The sequence below is a fragment of the Tyto alba genome, unplaced genomic scaffold (assembly GCF_018691265.1).
Source record: "Tyto alba isolate M040663 unplaced genomic scaffold, T.alba_DEE_v4.0 Super-Scaffold_3, whole genome shotgun sequence".
Classification (NCBI taxonomy): Eukaryota; Metazoa; Chordata; class Aves; order Strigiformes; family Tytonidae; genus Tyto; species Tyto alba.
In genome coordinates this window covers 19,495,044-19,509,792 of record NW_024881304.1, presented here as the reverse complement: position 1 = coordinate 19,509,792, position 14,749 = coordinate 19,495,044, and the positions used below count along the sequence as shown (strand labels likewise).

General features: G+C 54.1%; 1 protein-coding gene across 3 annotated transcripts in view; it reads right to left on the bottom strand.

The window, feature by feature from the left end:
* LMCD1 (LIM and cysteine rich domains 1) overlaps positions 1 to 9,894 on the bottom strand; it is a 31,979-nt gene extending 22,085 nt beyond the window's left edge. The window contains exon 1 of one of the 3 annotated variants that reach the window (XM_042799721.1): positions 9,866 to 9,894. The gene's annotated coding sequence lies outside the window, so the exon portion shown is untranslated. Of the gene's footprint in view, positions 1 to 9,627; positions 9,779 to 9,865 lie in introns of those variants that run through there. The other 2 variants (XM_042799720.1, XM_042799722.1) reach the window with 2 other exon arrangements.
* Positions 9,895 to 14,749: the final 4,855 nt, after the last annotated feature.

Genomic DNA, 14,749 nt, shown 5'->3' with positions numbered 1-14,749 from the left:
GCTGCAAGCTCTGCAGAAGCACACCCGCATCAGCTAAAGCTAAGCAGCATTTACACGGGCTGCAGGAAGAAAATCAGCCAACCCCAACAGCAAAATAGTAACACATCCTAGGGTCCGTGTTTGAGTTAAAAGCAGGACTAAAGCCAGGCCCGGTGCATGCAGAAAGCCCCTTGGGTTGCATTTTCCTTCCTACTGTGGGTCCAGCAGGGCAGGTGTGGTGTCGTTGTCTTACAACACACAGCCAGGCGTTGCACCCACTTGTTCCTTCTCAGCACACGTGCAACGGGTTCTGCCCCGGGGAGGGGGGGGGTGAGCTGCCCCGTAGCCCCCTCGGCCGCTGCGAGGGACTTCTGAACTCCCTCCTCATAAAGTACCAGCAGCACCCAACACCAGCCAGACGATGCTGCGGGCTGCCCGGGGAACGCGGTGGCACGAGCCTCCCCAGCAGAGAGCTGGCAGGCCCACCGCCCGCAGATGGGCTGGGGCTGGTGTCCCAAAGCAGCCCCCCCCCCGGCCCCGGGCGCTGCCCTGGCTGGGTGGGGAGCTCCCCCCGGAGCCCTTCACGCAGGCCCCAAGGGCCGAGCGCTCGGCTCGGTGACCTCCCCAAACCCACAGAGCAGCCGCAGCGGGGACAGGGCCACCACCGAGACCGAGCCTGGGGCACGCACGGTGCGAGACTGCCCGGAATTTAAGGCCAGGCAGGACACTGCTGTGCTACAAAAGAACAGATCCTCTGCTGCTCCCCCCCCCCCCCCCCCCCAAATCTTCTGGCAGCTACAGGTACCCTCGTTCTGAGCCCACCCTGTTCTGCATCCTACTGGGACTCTTACAAAGGTATCAACATTTCACACAGCTATATATAGTGAAGGCAGCGCCTGGGTCATATTCACTCTGAACTAACAAGAAAGCCACGTCAAATAGTCTCACTCCTATTTTAATTTCCTAATTCAAGCTGAAAAGCAGATGCTCTAGAAGCAATAAGTTTCTCGGCTATCTGGTCAAGCCACCAAGATGTTTTTTCCTTTCAGTGGTTCCTATGCCGGCAAAAGGTTCATATCAGTCCAACAAACCGAACTCACCCGCGCTTGGTTAAACGAAGCCCTTTCATTTTAATCATGTGGCTAGCTTTTGTATACAGATTTAAGTGCACTACCACTCCTTCGCGTATCACTGTATCACCACCTGCATTTCAGCACAGCCACGCTGAAAGCTGAGCTACCTGCTAAAACTCCGCAGTCACAAGGTGTGGTGACTGAAGTGCATGTCAAAAATCAAACCTCATTTTTGGTGTAACCTAGATGACGGTCCAGAATTTCAGATAAACACAAAAGACTGAAAACTTGGCCCAAATGTCCCAGTAGTAATGTCTGTATATATCGGAAAAAACCCACAGCTTTGTTTAGCTATTTAAAGAAGTAATTACTCTGAATTCTCATACACTGAGTTGAGGTCCTTTTACCATGCAGAAGAATCCCAGTGAATCCTCTCCTGGGTGGCAGAAACCTCCTCTCAAGAGCCTGGCCTCAAGCGCCTTAATTCACGGTTTGGACGGGCAACCTGTCTCACTTGGCATTTTCCTAGATAGCTTTTCCCATCTCGGAAAAGCTCTTAATAAATTCCTTGAGGAGGGGGATCACCTGCTTCTCATTAAACCATTTTTCAGACTTTTGGGGAGAACTTAGCCCCCCAAAAGACATCATTGGCAAGCTGAAAAATTCCAGAAGGTTCTTTTGGTGGAGTTGTTCCTCAGGATGCGGTGCTGCTGAGCACGGTCTGGGGCACGAGGAGCAGGCGCTCGCCTGACACCGAGAGCTGGCAGAGCCCAGAGGAGCCACCAGAGACCACCCGCCCACAGCCCACTGCGGGTCCCAGGGCCGGGGCCAGCTGAAGGAACCCAACAGACCAGCCCTGGGTGGGATGAAAGGCCCCACGTCCCAGCTGGAGGACAGGGAGTTCAGCCCGGGGGCGTGCTGGCTCATCCTCTCTTCTGGAAGAGAGGCTCCCGAGGTCTCACGTGCAAGAGCCCCCTCGGGATGCACGGCTCTGGTCTGCTCGGGAGGGTGTTTGCTGCTTCTGCTTAGCAAGCAGAGGTGAGGGCTGCAAGCGTGCCTCACCCCAGGCATACACGGCATGCAGAGCTGAAGTACGGAAAATATTCGCTCGAAAGGTGCTCCTGGGGACGTGGTTTTTTCTTTCCACTTTGTCAGGGTCAGCACTAAGGGCACTGACACACCAGAGCAGCAGAGCTGCCACTCCAGAAACACACTGACCCTGTCTGACAGTTTTACATAACTGGGGGTTACACCGACGTTTTCCCCTCCTGCTGATGCTCAGCAAACATCCTCCTTGACTGCACCCGAGGTCCGGCGAGGGCCAGTTTCAGGTGTGCTTGGGAGCTGGCTCTCAGTACCAGCACAGAAGAAAACTGTCCAAAAGGCACCCTGGACCAGCTGAAGGCCAAGCAGGAGGGCTTCCTCGAGTGCAAAACTTGGGGCTGTGCGGCACAAACTTTTCTGGATTTTAGAAGGGGCTCCTTGACAGTGTCTGCAAGTGGAATAAATTTGTGCAAGGGCAAACGGCTACTCTTAGAAGTGCATTGATCAGTACATGCACTTGCTACTACAGTTTTGACGGAGAACAGCAAAGGATTGTTTTATTTGCTTCTCATTTCCATAGACAGAAAACATTTATTGTAATCATGACTTGACAATAATTTGTTTCCCTGCCAGATTCTGAGCAAGCAAAGCAGTTATCCAAATTACCACACTCACGAAAAAAAAAAAAAAAAAAAAATCACTTACAAAAGCCTGTCTTTCATCTCAAATTCTCTCTACAGGATTTATTTAAGTCACCAGTGAATGAGTTGGTATAATCTGGGATACTGGAAGCACTTATTGATATTAAACTTTGCAGAGTAAGAAGTTTGTTGCCTTTCATTTTAGCAACATGAAGACCAGGAAAAGGCACCAATATCTGAGAAAACTATTTCAATGGAGCTGCCAGATCTCAGCCTACAGGATGACAGATACAACAGAACCAGAGCCCCTGCAAATATCTCGCTCTTCCAAGAGCGCATAGTTGGCAGCATTCCTTTCTGCACTAACAATGTGTGAATTAATGATAAGAGAAGGGCAAACTTTGGAAAACAAGATGAACAGATTTTTCCATAAACAAGACACCACTTCTTCAGACACTTGGTCTTAATTCTAAAACCAAACCAAGCTGCTAGTAGGTGTATGGAGTGGGAAGAACCCCCACAAATTTCATTGAGCAGCAGCTGTGCTGGGTTCCAGAGTGCTCAGGTAAGTGTCTCGCTGGTCACCCGTTTCCTTCCCTGAGCCAGCTTCATCCTCCAGCTCGAGGAGGAGGAACGGGAGGTCCCCTCGGTACCCTGACACCTTGCACTTCAGGAGCTGCTCCCATCAAACTGCTGTGCAACATGACCTATTTAGTCCTCCTAAATATCTTCCCAGCCATACTATAGACGTTTTGCAGCTGAGGAGGTTCAAGACACGAGAAAGCTGAAGATGTGCCCGGGGGCACAAAGGCATTTCACAGCAAAGGGCAGGGGCACCCAGCCCTCTCCTTCAGCCCGTGCTTCCAGCGCTGCAGCGTCACTGTACCAGCTCCCGGGTTTCCAGAGGATCTGGCCACTATCACCAACCCCTCCAGAATATCAAAACGTCCACCCAGCTGTGCAAAAATGCCAAAAAAAAAAAAAAAAAAAAAAAAAAAAAAAATGGCTTGGGCGTGACGTGATTAAGAGGAGAAGTACAGTAAATTAGCAGCCCTCTGACCACTGCCGAGAAGCTGCCACACCAGCCTCTGGGGCTGCAGGTCTGTGCTCCCGTCCTAAAGGGCCAGACCCAGGACAGGTACTTTGAAGTGGACGTACGGCTCTGACACTGCATCCCGATGCTCGGGATTAAGACACAAGGCTGACAGGAGCCCGCTGGCTGCCCTCCTGCAGACTCCATTGCAGCTGGCACTTGTGGATGCTCTTTGGTAGACCATGCAGACTTGGCAGCACGTGTGATAGGAGCACAGGGGATATTTTTCTTTGTCTGGAGCTTCATAACCTTGATACAAGTTACCCTCTTATATAGAGGGGAAAATAAAGTGAGGTGTTGCCAGTGACATGTTTCCAGGTCTTCAGAAAGAACAAATGAAGAAGGCCTAGCTAATTTTGTGGCTGGTGGTGACCTGAACCCTAAAGCAGAAGCTGAAGAGCTGTGCCACCTCAAATATTGGTAGGGCACGGGCAACCAGCCACAATGCTTTTGGGTAAATCTGCTTTCCTATGTTCCTCTGATAAGATGACAGTGGATTTTTCATCCTACGACAGGTTCCTTCCCAATGAAACGCTATCTGGAATAATTTGCCAAAGACTATGTAAAAGCTAATCCTGACAGAATTTATCCGGTTTTCTTAGTAGCAAAGGCAATAACCCCCCAGCATTTAGAGCTTCCAACAGACATATACAACTGTGCTAGAAATTAATAATGATATTTGCACAGCAGTTTGAACACAACAGCCACCCAGCTGCTTTAGCGCTTCAGTGCTTCTCTTAACCAAGGCTTTTACATTGCAGGCACCAGCAAAAGTTACTTTTCTAGAAGAGTGTGTTTTCACATGTCTGAAAGATGCAGCTAACAGCACCCACAATTAAGTGCTAGCAATAAAAAAAAACCTTTCCGTTTTCCTTACTTCCTACTACTCGGCCACCCTCCTCTGTTCTCCTGGTAGCTTTATTTACACTGTTTGACTTTCAAGTGAGCCAGCCACCATACACTCCTGTTCACTACTGCCTATTTTAATTCCCTGGGGTCACTCACCCCCTCGAACAAGGAAGAGGCTTTCCTTTCCCTCGCCTCTCTGATCAATTCAGAAGAGCCATTCCTGAACAGGTTTGAGATATTGCACCTAGTGAGCTAAACATTAACAATTTATGATGCCTTATCTGTCAGGAATTAAGTCAAAGCTCCTATTCATTTCAGTTTTATCAACTGCTTTTAACACGCTTTGCTTTTGACTCACGAAAGCACGGACACTGACCCTCAGGGGAGCGCAAAACCAGCATACCTAGCAAGAGGAGGATCCCCCAGTGCAGAGGGAAATCACAGCTCTGGAGCAGTTCTGAGGCTTCCAGTAACTGAAAGGATGAAGCCAAAGGGTTCGGAGTAGGTGAGGTGGTAAAAGCACGAGGACTCAGGCTGGTAACCAGCATTAGGAAACTTGCTCTTCCAAAAATCGCAAATAGCTGCCCTGAAATCTTTCCCTTTCTCTGAGCCCCATCTTTAAATGGAGCAATAGCTTCAAGCTAGAACATCTGAATACCTCTTTTCCTGAATGGCTGAAATGCAGTATTTCCTTTTTTAAAAAAAAGAGAAAAAACTCAGCCTAAACAAATACTCCAGACACTGCCTCCCTGCAGGATGAGAGGGATTTTGTAACTTGTAAACTGTATTTTACAGGACTTGATTTAGCTCTGAGTCCAAGTCCCCAAATAAGCTCTTTAACCCATGGGCTGCTTTATGATTTCATATCTATAAATACCTGCCAGAGCTAAGCAGCTTTCTGCATTAAGATCAACATCTGTTTCCCCGTGACAGCTGCAGCAGCGCTTCCCCCAGCACAAGGACACGGGTCTTGGAGCAGAGGGGTCTGCGTCCCACGAGCACAAACCAGCTGCCAAAGAGGGGCACACGGGTGACAGAGCCACCTCCCACACAGAACCTGCCACCGACACCGGGACCGAGTGCCCTGTCCACCGAGAAGAGGCTTTACAGAGAAGGTACCAACTTTTCATAACAGAACTCTGAGCTTCTGCTAGTGGGGACTATACCCAGAAATCGTGACCAGGAAAGAAGTCTGCAAGGGATAAATAACTTTTGGTGGTCTAATTGTTAAGAACTGCGAGGTCCAGCTCCCAACAGCAGAGATGAAATTGCTGGTACGGCTCCCCAGAGCGTTCCCACAAATGAGCACCAGCACGTTTCAATGTTTCGGTGGCTTTGCAGGCACCGCCGGCCGTTGCAGCGCTTGCCATCTTTGTCACTGCCTGCCCAAATCGCTCCAAAGGGGTTCTGGACAGAACAGGGGTTTTTGCAGATGTGGCCTGCAGCAGACTCCCAGCGCCTTTCCCGGGAAGGGCTCACCGCACTGGGGGTTCGGCCCGAGGAGCCGGTACCTCAATCAAGGGACACAGCTTCTGAGAAAAGGAATGAAAAGACTGAGCCTCCAGTGTAACCCTCCAGTTTTTTGAAAAAGCTCTCAATTTTTGGACTTCACAAAGGGCAAGATCCCAGTCCTTAACAGCATTCCCATCCACGCCTGCAGGTGCGTGCAGGGGGTCCCCACGTGTCCGGACACTGTGAAGGAGAAGGGAGGCTTCTGCCTTCCCCAGACCCCTGCATACGCCGGGGCCGATTTACCACAGCAGCAGCAATGCTTTTTCCCTGTCCTACAGCCTGCCTCAGATATTTCCGAAAACCCATGCTAAAGAACTGAAGAAGGGAAAAGTTAAAGACCCAAAATTTGTATTAACTGAGTAAGCTTTACCTTGGCTTTCAATAGTGCTTTTAGTTTAGTGGGTTATTTTCTTCTCCTGACAAAAATGGACTGAATTTAGTGAGAACAGTACACAAATCCTGCTGCCTGCACAGTCCAGCTGAACCAGCTCCAGTAATGCACAAAATGCCAGCCATCACGCTTTATCTTTGTTTCGAGTTTTAACTCTCCATTTAGAATTTAATCTAAACAACCCATTTGCCAAACAGAATGCTGTCCCACTCATGCTGTTTTAATTTCCTCAGAAAGAATCCCATAATACGCTAGGCAAGACATCAACAATAATTAAACCCAACAGTGATTGAAAATCAAATTTTCAGAGCCTTGCAACAAGCCCTAATGAGTTCCAGACTTGCCTTCCCCGACTTGCTCAAACTGGTTGTGCGACACTGCCAAGCCAAATTAAAAGTTGACAGTATTCCACCCCATGCCCAGAAAAAGTGCCCTTCTCCCGATTCAGGAAATTAAACAGCCGTCTACTGCGAAGACGCCCATTTGTCTTTGGACATATATTATTCAGACAGGGATCCAGGGTCTGTATTTTTTTTTTTTCCCCCCCTTGTTTTTATTATGTCATTTCACATCTCTTTTGAAGTGCAAACTAGTCGGGACTTTTCCTTTTTTATACCACCATGCCCGGTTCCAGTTCAGGTGACAGGAGATGGGCAGCCCCAGGGCCCTGTACCCCCCTCGCCCCACGCAGGGCTGTTACACCCCACAGAACTGTGCCCTTCCCCTCCAGACCGTTTCTGCTATCCCCTTCACGGATTTAAGGGAAATTAAAGATGACATCTTGTCCTTTGCTTTTCCACCACGGGGAGCTAAGTATCCAGCTGCATGTTTTGGAAAGGCTCTGCTGGTTTCTGCACTCACAAGCCTTTCGGGGTGTGTTGTAAGCCCCCGATGTGCCCCTGTGCAGCCTCACGGCCCCGTCCCCCGCGGGTGATGCTCGAGAAGCTCCCGGGAGATGGGTCCAGCGCAGAGATGGCTTTGCTGGGGTGGATTGCTGCTTCACGGCGCAGATTTGCTCAGCCCTCCTTGCTGCCCAGGTCTTGCCCTGCTGCTCCACTCCCAGGGACCCACAGACTGGGGCTGTTGGCGGGGGGTTTCACCCCCCCCCCCCCAGGCCCCGTGAGCAGCGCGCTGGATGAGGCAGGAATTGAGCTGCTGTCTGACAAAAGGAGACAGACCGCAGCCCAGCACGCTGCTCGTGGAAAAGGGTCAGTTTTCCCTCCCGTGAGACCCATCTCCACCCAATGCCTGGTGAGAGCTCCCCCAGGGCCTCCAGCCGGCACCCAAAGGTGCCCTCCCCACAGAAGCTGGGGCAACCAGGACCCTATGGACGTGCCCGAGGATTATCAGCACCAGGGACCCGCTGGCAGAGGACACACTGCTCTGAGCCTCTGGGGATGACACAGTAGAGACAACCTTCCCAGCAGGTCCTTGCTGAGCCATGGCCACCCCCCCCGCACACCCTCGGGGACAGGGTGACCCCGTGGTGTCACACTGGGGGGGGGCTGCCCTCACCAGCAAGCACAGACAGGGTCCCTGTGGTGGTAGCCAACGGGGTCAGCAGAGCTGGAAGGATGGAGGGAGGGAGGGAGGGAGGGAGGGAGGGAGGGAGGGAGGGAGGGAGGGAGGGAGGGAGGGAGGGAGGGAAGAACCCCTCACTCCTGCCCCAAAATCAGGTATTTCAGGCAGGACACAGAGAGCAGGAGCATCCCGCTGCAGGGAGGGGCCTGCCACCCAGGCACTGACCCCCGCTGCCACACACCAACACTTCCCCGGAGCAGCCAGCTTTCCACAAAATCCAGCAAATCATTTTCCTTGGGCTTCAGCAGGGGCACACAGTTCAAACCCAAGGGGACTTGAGGGAGCTACACCTCCAAGGCAGAGACAGGCTGACCCGGCCTGCCAGCCAGCCAGGGATCTCTCCAAGGACAGCACTGGCACAAAACTTCTTGTGGAAGCTCATGGCCAAGGGTGCCATCCTGCAGCGGGCAGGTCCGGAGGTGTCCCGGGGTCCTGGCAGAGCCGTGGGGGCCGGTCCCGGGGCACGACACTCGACATTGCCCAGTCGGGGCCACCTGGCATCAAGAGACGGGATTACAACAGCGTGGAAACCGAGAAGCGCTGCCATTAAGTGTTTAACTCATCTCCTAATTATGCCGTGACAAAGGTACAGCAAGGAAGGTCGCAGGAGCAGCTGCTCCCCGGCAAACCATTTTTATTTAGTGATTAAAACCCCTTCCACTCAGCTCAGAGCCATGTCAGAGGGCATTTCAGCTATTCTGGTTCTTTTGCTCATCAAAAGACGCTGTGGCCGAGACCCGGGGTTTCCTGGGGAAAGCGAGTCCTGGGCAGCCCGTGAAGGGGAGGAGACGCTTCCCCGTGGGTCTAACAGGGGACAGGCAGCTCCTCCCGGGGACACCAGCTCAGGGCAGCGGCGCTCCGAGTCTTTTGCAAGTTAATTTAGGCAAGAAAGAGTTGCTTTCCCAGCAAAAGCTTTGCCGAAGGAGATTTCCCATGCAGAACTAGGAACGAGCCCAGATGCGTGGCGGGGCAGAGCCGGCGGGTGCCTGCGCAGCCACATTCGCCCTGTCGGGGAAATTTAAATACTTCAGAGGTGACTTTTGCCTCCTCCTAACCCTGCGTGTTTAATAACTCACATAATACCCGCGCTCTGGGCCATTCCCTCCCATTTGCAACTGCTGCTCCAGTTCCTCACACGAAACCAGGATAACAACTTGGGGAGCTTCGCTCCCGATGACTGCGGGAAATTTTGAGTCAGACCATGTAGATAAAAGGAAAGAAACGGGAGCGATGCGCGCCCGCAACACCCGGCGTGAGGCGGGAGCTCCGCATCCGGGCTCAGCACCTCCCCGCGTGTCCCGAGAGACGTGGGTACGGCGCAGGCTGCCGCGGGGCGGGAGAGAGGGAATATGAGGGGGAAAAAAACCAAAAAACCAAACAAATAAACCAAGTTTTGCAGCCCCGCCGGTGCGTGCCCCCCGCCCCGTCCCGCACAGAGCCCAACGCGCAGCCGCTCCCCGGTACCGCGCTGCGCCCAGCGGGCAAGGGGCACCCGGAGAGGCGGGACGAGGGGAAGGCAGCGCTCGGAGCGCCCAGGTCGGTCGGTCGGTCGGTCGGTCGGTCGGTCGGTCGGTCGGTCGGTCGGTCGGTCGGTCGGTCGGTCGGTCGGTCGGTCCGTCCGTCCGTCCGTCCGTCCGTCCGTCCGTCCGTCCGTCCGTCCGTCCGTCCGTCCGTCCGTCCGTCCGTCCCGGCGCGGACTCACCTTCTGCCCGGCTCCCGCCCGCGCCGCGCCCGCGGCTCCGCGCCCCAGCGGCTCTTTTCATTGGCGGCCGCGGCTGCCCCCCCCCCTCCCCAGCGGCGCGCAGCCAATCCGACGCCGGCAGGGAACTTTCCTGGCCAATGGCGTGCGGCGGGGCGGGGCGCGCTGGCAGCCGCACCGCTCCGCGCCGCCCGGGAAAAGAGGGCGAAGGGGAAAAAAAAAAAAAAAATTAAAAAAAAAAAATTAACAACAGCAAAAAAAAATGTTTTGAAGCGCTCCCGGCCCGGAGCGGCGGTGGCGGGGAGGGGCGAGGAGGGGCCCGAGCCTGTGCGGGGGGAGGGAGCGGGCAGCTCTCCGGCCAAGTCGCCTTTCTTGGCTGGGCTCGGGGCTGTCCTGCTGTCCGGCTGTCCCGCTGTCCTTCTGTCCCGCTGTCCTGCTCTTCCACTATCCCACTGTCCGGCTGTCCCACTGCCCCTCTGTCCTGCTCTCCTGCTATCCCACTGTCTGGCTGTCCCACTGTCCTGCTGTCCCACTGTCCCTCTGTCCTGCTCCCCCCACTACCCCACTGTCCAGTTGTCCCACTGTCTGGCTGTCCCACTGTCCTGCTGTCCCACTGTCCCTCTGTCCTGCTCCCCCCACTACCCCACTGTCCAGTTGTCCCACTGTCTGGCTGTCCCACTGTCCTGCTGTCCCACTGTCCCTCTGTCCTGCTCCCCCCACTACCCCACTGTCCAGTTGTCCCACTGTCTGGCTGTCCCACTGTCCTGCTGTCCCTCTGTCCTGCTCCCCCACTACCCCCCTGTCTGGCTGTCCCTCTGTCCCTCTGTCCCGCCATCCCAGGCTCCGACACCAAGTGCAGGGAAACGGATTTCCCGAACAGACCGGAATGTGCTGGGGCAGTTTACAACAGAAGACAGACGTGGATTGTTTTTACCAGAAGAAACTGTCCGGCACCACACTTCCCTTGCTATTTCAATGTACACTAAGTGTTGAATGACAATCTATTACCTTTTTTTTTTTTTTTTTTTTTTTTTTTTTTACATGAAATGGCAAGGTCTTTACAGCTTTCACCAGCCACCCTTGCCGGCTCCTGCTTCGGCCAGGGGGTCCCACACAAAGCCCCTTTGTGCTGGGGAGGGTGGGAGGGCTCCATGTGCTCCCGCTCCCAGCTCTCCCCCCTCGGGTCCCCCCTCTCCCGTTCCCCCGCCATTCTCCCTTCCTCATCGTGCCTGAGTCCAGGCAAAACCCGTGCTGAAACAACAGACACCAGGATCCAACTGCCTCCTCGTGTTCTGTGATCAGAGACACCAGGAGCGGGGAGCACAGCCCCAGCTCAGGCCTGAAATGTCTCTTCACTACTGTAGTTTGCAAAAAAAAATCCTAAACTCTTGTGTCGACTTAACATCTCACATGCTGGTACATTTTTTCTGAGATACATTCCTGCAGAGAAGGGAAACAGGGACCCCAGGCTCATTTTCACCCGTGCACAGTTTCTGAGCGTGCTTCACAATTAATTGTGTCCTTTTTGCTCATCTGACCCCGGCAGGATTTATTAGAGCTCACACTGCGTTTTGTCCCCAGCACCTGGATAGACTTTTCCAAAATGAAGGAATACAATTCACAGCAGCCGCGTGGAAAGGAAAATGAGTGAATGGTGGTGAAAGGTGGTACCCTGATGGGAGGAGGCCGGGGACGTGACGTGGGTGCCTCGATTTCCCATCTCGGGCTCCAGCCACGCTCTGCTTTGCTGCCTCAACCGCTCCTCTGTCTGCACGAGAAAATAAGGACATCCCGCTGCTTCCAGCCAGGGGATGTGTGCCCGGGTCCCTGCTGAGATGTCACCTCAGGGGCACCTGGGGTGCTAAATTCCCCAGTTATGCCTCAAAACCACCCGGTGACGACATCATTCTGCAGCTGGTGACCGCTGGGCTCTGCCCTGCAGCCCGGTGCTGGGTCTGGAATCCAGGAATCCAGCCCAGGGAAAAGGATTCCCTCTGTTCCAGAGAAATATTGGGGATGGGGCCACGTAGGTGCTGCTGCTCTGGTACAGTGGACAGGCCAAGGGCATCGGAGGCTGGCGACCCCCCCGGGGGAGCGGGAGCGGGCCCGGACGCGCAGAGCGATGTCTGTATTTGTTTAGAAGAGGTGTTTAACCATCCTCCAAAAAATCGGGGTTAAAAAGCAAAAGCAGAAGAGAAATTCTGGGATCAAGTCCCTCTGGGGAGGGCGTTCGAACTGACCTTCCAGGGGCATTTTGGGAGCGAGCAGGGGGAGCAGGGCAGGGATATTGTTTTTCAAACCCGTGCCACGAAGCGCTTGGCAGCCCCAGGAGGAGACATTTGAAATGGCAATGGGGTGACATTATCTCACTTTCCCAATGCACACACGCACATGCCGGCCTGGGAAATAGGAAAGAACTTCCAAAGGGCTTTCTGGGAGCCACGAGGCGCGGGGTGACGGGCCAGCACCCAGCGGGGAGCGGTGGCTCTGCCCCAGGGACAGCTGTGGCCGGTCCCCACAGCCCCCGCGCTCCCAGGGACACCTTACATGTCCAAATGATGTTTTTTTTTTTTGTTTTTTTTTTTTTTTTTTTTTTCATTTGTTTGTTTCTTGTTTTCAATTTTAAATAGCAGTTGTAAAGCTGTGCACCAGCAGGCTCTGGGTGCCAGGGCAGTGACCAGGCTCTGCCCATGCAGCAAAGGCTTTTCATCAGCGTGGAAACAATGCCTGACACAGTGTCTAATTAGGCTCTGTGACTTCTTAATATTGGAAGATAATGAAACCAAGATTAGAATGAGGTTTTAAAACATCCTAGATGCTTATATTTACAGTAAAACGCACCTGGAATCGCTGTAATTAACGATCACACAAATAAATCATGACAAGCAATAACCAAGCGTAGCCAGAGCGAGGAGCCGTATCGAGGGCAGATTATTTGTGATGCTCAGAAACCCCTTGAGAAGCACCTGAGAGCGGCCGCTCTCCGAGACGGGAAGCTCGGCCAAGCTGGGTGGCGGCTGCCCTGGTTTCTGGGTTTCTGAAGGATTCAGCCCGTCGTCAGGAATAAAGAAGGATGAATGTTGTCTCGGAGGACGAGACGTGCCCCGGCGTCCCGGCGGGCTGCGAGGCAGAGCGAGGTGCGGGCGGGGCGAGGCAAAGGCAAGAGAAAAGCGGCTCCAAGGAGGACCCGGCCGCTCGCGCTGGGCCCCGGGAAGGATGCCAACGCCAGTTATCACTGACGGCCGCTGAATAATGAGTCTGCGCTATACTTAGCTCTTTGCTAGGAAGAGACAAAATCATCCTATGACTAAACACAGCTAAATCTCTGCAGTAGTCATTCCCCATAAATTGCCGACAAATGGACAAGGGGGAAAGATGCTCAATTATGAGAAACAGAGATTTCAGCTTCCTGTTGATTCACCAGCAGCTTTTATCAGGACAAAACTATCCCCGCAGAGGTGTCACCAGCTTATTGCTTCCTGAAGTGCGCTCGGCGGTCAGCTGAGCTCTGAAGGCAGAAGCCTGTACCATGGACAAAAAAAAAAAACAGTTGCTAGCTGATAGAATGGCAGTAAGAGGTTGGCATTAGTAATCGTTTCTGAACTGAGCAGAGCTTCTCGTGTCTTCTGACAAGATGCTGAAGGTGAAGTCAGACTTCCCGTCTCCTTTGAGTTCATCTTTATTGGTCGGCAAGGTCAGGAGTTTATTGGAGTCGCTGAGGACAGGGAGGAAAAGACTTATTAGGTCATCTGGGGAGGGCCGTCTCTCCTGGTGCATCATTCTCTGTGATTTAAAGCATCTTAAGCAATATCCATTTCTCAGGTCAGAATCTGTACTTTCTAAGATGGATTTTGCAAGGTCTAACTCAGTTGAGTTTGCAGCTTTACTCCTCATTTATATTCCTGCCACTCGCATTGTTTCAGCCGTGGCTTTGAAGCATGGAGCAAGCCTCTTTCCAGTCCTTCTGACTTTTCAATCTGGAGCGTGAAGGTCACGTCCCCCCCTGCCCCTTCCCGGCCCCCCCGGGGCTGAGCCCGGCTCTGCTGCATGTGCCCAGGCTGCGGCGGGAGCTGGCGATCCCGGCTCCAAGGCTTTACCCTCGTGCAGCAGAGACCCACCAAAAGGTGGGAAGAAGAGGGTGAAAAAGGAGAGGAGCCCATCGGGTGCCGAGGTGCGGACAGGCGCTGCCTCAGTTAAGACAAACTCCCGGTGTTGTTGCAGCTGGCTGGTGATTTAGCACATCAGCTCGCTCGGCCAGAGCTTCCCTGTCCCTCCTTCACCGCCCACCCCGTGCCATCCCCGGCTGTGGCACGCACTCCTGGCCACGCACCCGGGGACACGCAGGGCACAGGCCTCGGCAGGATCGGTCCCTGCCGTGGGGTGGGTCAGGCCGTGCTCAGCGCCGGAGCTCGGCTCTGGATCGCCATCGCGGGGGCCACAGACCCAACAGCTCCTGCCCGGGGATCTGCCGGAGGTCGTGCCCGTGGGGACGTGTCCTGAACTGCGCACCAGCACCCGGGGGGGGTCCTGCCACGGATGCTGCCCACGCTTACACGGCGCTTTATGGACACGCGATATACGTCAGCCATAAGGCTGGAAGGGAGCGCGGTCCCCGAGCCACGACCTCATCCTCCCTGCCCTCGCGTGCGTGCGGGGATGAGCCCAGGCACCCTGCTCTGACCCCGGCCCCTCTCCCTGCTCGGGCTCCGCAGGGGAAGGGGACAATCCCGGGGGAGGTGGAGAGGTGACACGGAGCCAGGTCGGCTTGAAGGTGCCCGGCTGGGGCTGGGGGCTGGGGGGCCCAGGCGTGTACAGAGCAGACTAAAAAGTTGAAGCCCTGCTGCAGGAGAGAGGCAGCGCTGGGCGAGCAGGAAGATTTTCTTTAGA